The 6,000-nt window shown below is 49.2% G+C and overlaps 1 protein-coding gene across 1 annotated transcript in view; it reads left to right on the top strand.

The window, feature by feature from the left end:
* The first annotated feature begins 456 nt into the window (after positions 1-456).
* The window catches only part of CAP2 (cyclase associated actin cytoskeleton regulatory protein 2), a 146,474-nt gene continuing 140,930 nt past the window's right edge, over positions 457-6,000 (top strand). The window contains exon 1 of the mRNA XM_041771023.1: positions 457-607. The gene's annotated coding sequence lies outside the window, so the exon portion shown is untranslated. The remainder of the gene's footprint in view (positions 608-6,000) is intronic.

Raw genomic sequence — 6,000 nt, 5'->3', positions numbered from 1 at the left:
CCTAGAAAATGTTTTTCGGTTTTGTTTTGACAAGGTCTGAGCGCATCTGAGCTGCCCGCCTAGCTCTGCGTTCGAGGCCCAGGACCCTTATTCATACTCTGGGCTCGGGGACGCACCGGCCCGTCTCCTGCTTGCTAAGGACCCGTCCCATCTCTCGGCAAAGTCTGAGGAGCCGCGCTATCCGGGCCGGAGTCTCCGGATCTTTCCAGACTTCGTGCGGGGCTGCCCGACGCGCCGAACCCATTTCGTTCCTGGCCGGGCGCTGGGCTGGCGCTCCCCCCCCCCCCCCCCCTCCCCCCCTCCCTCCCCCCTCCCCCCCCCCTCCCTCCCCCCCTCCTCCCCCGCCGCCCCCGGCCTCCGCGCCGCCCAGCCCCCTCTCCTCCCGCTCCCCTGCATTCCCACCCCCACCCCCACCCCCACCCGCGGGGCCTTGCCCTCCTCCCTCCCTCCCTCCCCCTCTCTCCCCCGGCTCGTCTGTATTTGGAGCTCCCGGAAGCCGCCGGCGACTCTCCCCGGGAGCAGCGTGACCGGCAGCGGCTCCGATCGGGGGGAGGAGGGAGAGGGAGGAGGTGCGAGCGGCGGGGCGCGGACCCGGGACCCCCAGCAGGTGAGCGGGAGCAGCGCGCGCGGGGGCGGGGGCGCAGGTGCAGGGGCGCAGGGGCGGGGGCGCAGGGGCGGGGGCGCAGGGGCGGGGGCGCCCCGCGGCCGGCGCTCGGAGTTGCGCGGGGAGGCGGGGAGGGGAGGGAGGGGAGGGGAGGGGAGGGAGGGCGGGGAGGGGAGGGGAGGGAGGGGGGGAGGAGAGGGGCCGGGGCGCGGCGGCGCGCGAGCGGGAGAGGAGGCGCGGGCGCCCGCGGGGCCGGGGGCCGGGGGCCGGGGGCCGAGGGCCGAGGGCCGGGGCGGGGGCGGGGACGCGGGCGGGGCGGGGGAGGCTGCCGGCCCATCTGGGTCAGCGCCCGGCGCCCTGCCCCCGCCCCGTGCGGCCGGGGGGCGCCCCGGGGTGCGCGCGGGTCCGGCGGGGCCTACCGCCCAGCGCCGCCGCCCCAGGCCCGTCCTGACTTGGGGGGCTCCGGGCCTCCGGGGGGGCGGGGGGGGCGTGGGAAGCGCCGTGACCGCGCTGGATGCGACCACCGCACCTCGATCGGAAAGTGCGCGAAAGAAACGGACCTGGCGTCTCTGTCCGACCTGAGCAGAGCCGATGAGTCACTTGAAAAAAATGCGAAGGCAACTGAGGCCTCGAGGGGCGGGGGCAGCGGGGCTCCCCGCGGCTGTCGGTGGAGGGCGGCCCGCGCCCCGCGCCCCGCGCCCCGCGCCCCGCGCCCCGCGCCCGGTTAGCCCGTGCAGAGGAGGGGGCCCTCCCTGTGCTCTCGGCCGGGCGGCGGCGGCCCCACCGGCGGGCTGCGAGTTTGAGCAGCCTTTCCACGGGGGCTCTGCAAAAAGAGCGAATGAGTGACTGCTGTTGAGGATGTGAACCGAGGATTGGGTCCAAAGGGCCAAAGAGGAGCTGGAACCTGTAGCAAAACATGAAGAACCTTTGGTTCTGTGGGTGGTGGGAGGGCAGGAGGCTGTGCGGCTCAGGCCCGTGGCTTACAGGTACCCTTCCTTTACTGAGTGTATGGATTTCTCTTCATTTAAGGAACGTGCCTTAGAATTCTTGGTAAAACGTCCCAGCTCACTTGATGTGAGATGATAATAGTGGAGTGATCTTTGGGGAAATTATTCTTAAGGGTCCAACTAGACAGTAAGCCTCTTGAGGGCAAGGATGGGGTTTGGGGAACTTCTTTCAGCAGGAGCAGTATTTGACTAACAGCATGTAATGAGCGAGCAGGGAAAGTTTGTTTGTTTATTTATTTATTTTAAAGATTTTACTTATTTATTCATGAGAGACACACACAGAGAGAGGCAGAGGCGTAGGCAGTGGGAGAGGCAAGCTCTCTGAGCCTTAGGCAGACTCCCAACCCTAAGCCACCCAGGCCTCCAGATAGTGAAAGTTTTTGAAGTAATTAACTCAATAGCTTGAGTCTGGAGTGTGGCTGGATCATGACTTCTTGAACACAGAGTATTTTGCAAAGAAAGACTCTTCTGTGAGTCCCCACATCTAAAAATCCCTGTTTAAATTAGAATCAAGGTGTCATGTTTATTAAAGAGAAAAAGAAATTGAGAAATCAGGAAGGTGGCCGACGGAAATGGCCATGACTGGTTGGAAGAGGTTTTTGGTGCTCATTGTTGAAATGGTGAAAACCATACGAACTTCAAATTTCAGTGTCCATAAATTTCAGCCATACCATTCCTTTATGTATTGTCTATGGCTGGTTTCAAGAGTTGAGTAGCTCCTAAAGAGATCGCATGGCCAGCAAAAACCTACGTATTTACTCTCTAGCTCTTGGCTCAAACCATTTGCCAGACTTTACACTGTATTAACAAATTTGAAGTTCATGAACTTTTCATCAGTAATGAAACATTCTTCTTGTTTTTTTCAAGTATTTTAAGTGTGAAAATGATTCTTAGCTTGGGAGAGGAGGGAGAGATAAAAAGACAGGAGGGAAAGGGGGCAGGTTTTTCCTGTGGGTAGGAGTCTGCTACTTCCACTTGCTATGTGATAGTTTGAAGAAGAGCCTTTGACTGGATTCATGGGCCAGATTCTCTGAGTGCCTGAGTCATATCCAGCAGTTGTTACATACGTTCAAAAGTAGCATTAACTTATTTGGACATTATAGTGTTTTATTTTGTCTTGAATATTCCCTAACAGACATCTTTATACATGAAGTTTTGTTAATTATGTAATATTTTATACGTAAAACTAATATGTTAAGTATATGCAAGCTATAACCACTATGTTCAAATGGCCACCTGTGATCCTATCACTGCATTAAAAACTTGGGCTTAAGAAAGGGCTAATTGTGAAAAGATAACCTATGGAATGGGAGAAAATATTTTTAAATTATGTATCTAATTAGGGGCTTGTATCCAAAATATATAAAGAGCTCTTACAATTCAATAATAAAAAGATAAATAACCCAATGTAAAAGCTGTCAAAAGATCTGAATAGACATTTCTCCAAAGAAGATATACAGATAGCCGATAAGTAATGAAAAGGTGCTCGACATCATTATTCATCAGAGAGGTACAAAGCAGACCACTCTAGTGGATACCATTTCGCATCCACTGGGAAGGCTAAAATAAAAAACAAATCAGATGGTAAGTGTTGGTGAGGATGTGGAGGAACTGGAACTCTTACTCATTGGTTGTAGAATTTAGAATTTCAAATGGTGCTGCTGCTTTGGAAAGCGGTTTGGCAGTTCCTCAAAAGTTGAACACTGAGTTACCGTATGATAGAGCAGTTTCACTCTCAGTATATATATCCAAGAGAAACGAAAGTATATGTCTACACAAAAACCTATGCATGAATATTTATACCAGCACCATTCATAATAGCTGAAGTAATTAGCTATTACTTGGGTGGAAGTAATCCAAATGTCCATTGATTGATGAATGGATAAATAAAATGTGGTATATCCATATAATGGGATAGTAGTTGGCCATAAAAAAGAAACGAAGTAGTGATCCATGCTAAACATGTATGAGCCTTGAAAGCATTATTCTAAGTGAAAGAAGCGAGTCACAAAAGACCACAAATTGTTTAAGTCTGTTCCTATGGCAGCACCTGGGTGGCTCAGTGGTTGAGGTCAGTTCTGCAGCTAGAAAGCTAAGTCAGGGGCCTCAACTGTCCCTCCTGCCTACTGAGTATGACCTGGAAGGAACCTTGTGGAGTAGTGACCAATGCTGTGAGGCCCAGCAGGGGTCAAACAACGCAATTCTAGAAGGAATAGTGTTTGTGACCTGAAGGTGGTGATGGAGATTGCTGGTTAAATTGGGAAAGTAGGGGGATCCCTGGGTGGCGCAGCGGTTTAGCGCCTGCCTTTGGCCCAGGGCACGATCCTGGAGACCCGGGATCGAATCCCACGTCGGGCTCCCGGTGCATGGAGCCTGCTTCTCCCTCTGCCTGTGTCTCTGCCTCTCTCTCTCTGTGACTATCATAAATAAATAAAAAATAAAAAAAAATTAAAAAAAATTTGGGAAAGTAGGGACACCTGGGTGGCTCAGTGGTTGAGCATCTGCCTGCACCTCAGGTCACAATCCCTGGGTCCTGAGATCGAGTCCCACTTTGGCAAACATGCAAGGAACCTGCTTCTCCCTCTGCCTCTCTCTGTGTGTCTCTCATGAATTAATAAATAAAATATTTTTTTTAAATTCTGTTCATATGAAAACATGCAGAACAGGGGCATCTATAAAGACAGGAAGTAGATGAGTGGTTGCTTAGGGCTGGGGATTGAGGGTAGGGAGGTGATAGTTTACAGGCTATAGGGTTTTTCGTTGAGCTGATGAAAATGTTCTAAAATTGACTGTGGTGATAATTGCGCATATCATTGAATCATACACTTCAAATGGGCGAATTGTCTCCTACGTGTTATATCTCAATAAAGCTGTTAAAGAGAATAAACAGAAACCGGGGGGGGGGGATCCCACTATATTGTTACTTTGTACTGTTGTATCTCTGTGCCATTCTCTATGTCCCTTCCAACCTGAATTTTGTGTTAACCCCTGGTTTTATTGCAAGACTGTTTTATGACATATGTATGTATTCCTAAAGAATGTGCTATTTAGGTTTTCTTAGTTTTTGATTTACAAAAAGGGTGTATATAATCTTACTTTAAAGAAACTCAAATTAAGTTTTTCAGAATTGTCCTTGTAGTGGCAGGTAGCATCATAGTACATGTTGGCAAATCCTCCACAGTGTATTTATCCATTCTCTTAGTGGGCATTTGGGTTGGTTCCCATGTTTTGCTGCTACAAAGTGTGCTTCTGCGAAGACTTTTTTCTGTGTGTCTTGGCACACATGTGCAAGAGCTCTTCTGTGTGAATGTGACTGGATCATATATTTTCATGATAAAAAGAAAAGAAAAAGTGCATTCTCCTTCTGACTTACACATTGATGATATATCCCCAGCTTCTTTATTCTCCCAAACCGAGTGAATAGAACTGAGATCCTGTCTTCCCATTCCATTTAGATTCTAATTGCAATATCTATTATCTGATAACCTAAGAAGTGTGGAAAAACACAAGTTTCAAACTATACAGCTGAATTTCACAGCAGGACCCCTTACATCATGAGCACCTTCACTCCCTTTTATCACTTGGGTTTAGGATGGGACAGAGGACAGTTTTATGAAGTCAAAGGGACATGCCTTTCAGCAAGCCCATTGTGGTTTCTAAACTTTACTCACATGTTCCTTGTAGGTGTCTCCCTGCTGGCCAGTCTGATATTTCTAATGTGACTTAGTTTGGTAATTCTGGTAACAACAAGCCAATTGGAAACCTGGCCTTTAGCCTTGGGCACTTTCTAAGTCTGCCCTGACGCAGGCTGAGAGCTTTTGAATTTCATCCTGGGTATTTCTACTTGTACCTAGGAATAGAGGGAGCCCGGTGAGGTCAGTGGAGGCCATTAATAAGGGATTTTCTAACTTTTGTTAGTTTGCTTTAATTATGATAAAAATATGCATAACATAAAATTTACTGTTATAACAATTTTTAAGCGTACAATTCAGAGACAGTATGTTCACAGAGTTGTGCAACCATCACCACCATCCATCTCCAGAACTTTTTAACCTCCTCAGACTGAAACTCTGTCCCCAGCAAATGATAACCCCCCATTCTTCCGTCCCCAGTAGAATGGGGGCAACTACCATTCTACTTTCTGGCTCCAGAAATTTGCCTATTCTCAGGGACTTATATCAGTGACATCACACAATGTTTGTCTTTTTTACATAAGCTTTTATATCCAGGGGAGTTTCATACTCTTGTTTTTCTTAAGTAGACCCTTTTCTGACTTATGGGAAACATTTTTTGCTGAGCGATTATGTAAGAAGACTGTTTCCTTTTTAGGATACAGCCCTATATAGGAAGCAACGTAGCAAGTGTTCTAAGATCAGAGAAAGAACTTTC

This window comes from Vulpes lagopus, chromosome 10 (genome assembly GCF_018345385.1).
Source record: "Vulpes lagopus strain Blue_001 chromosome 10, ASM1834538v1, whole genome shotgun sequence".
NCBI classification, from domain to species: domain Eukaryota; kingdom Metazoa; phylum Chordata; class Mammalia; order Carnivora; family Canidae; genus Vulpes; species Vulpes lagopus.
The sequence above is the reverse complement of the archived record's forward strand: the minus strand, read 5'-3'. Positions and strand labels throughout refer to the sequence as shown.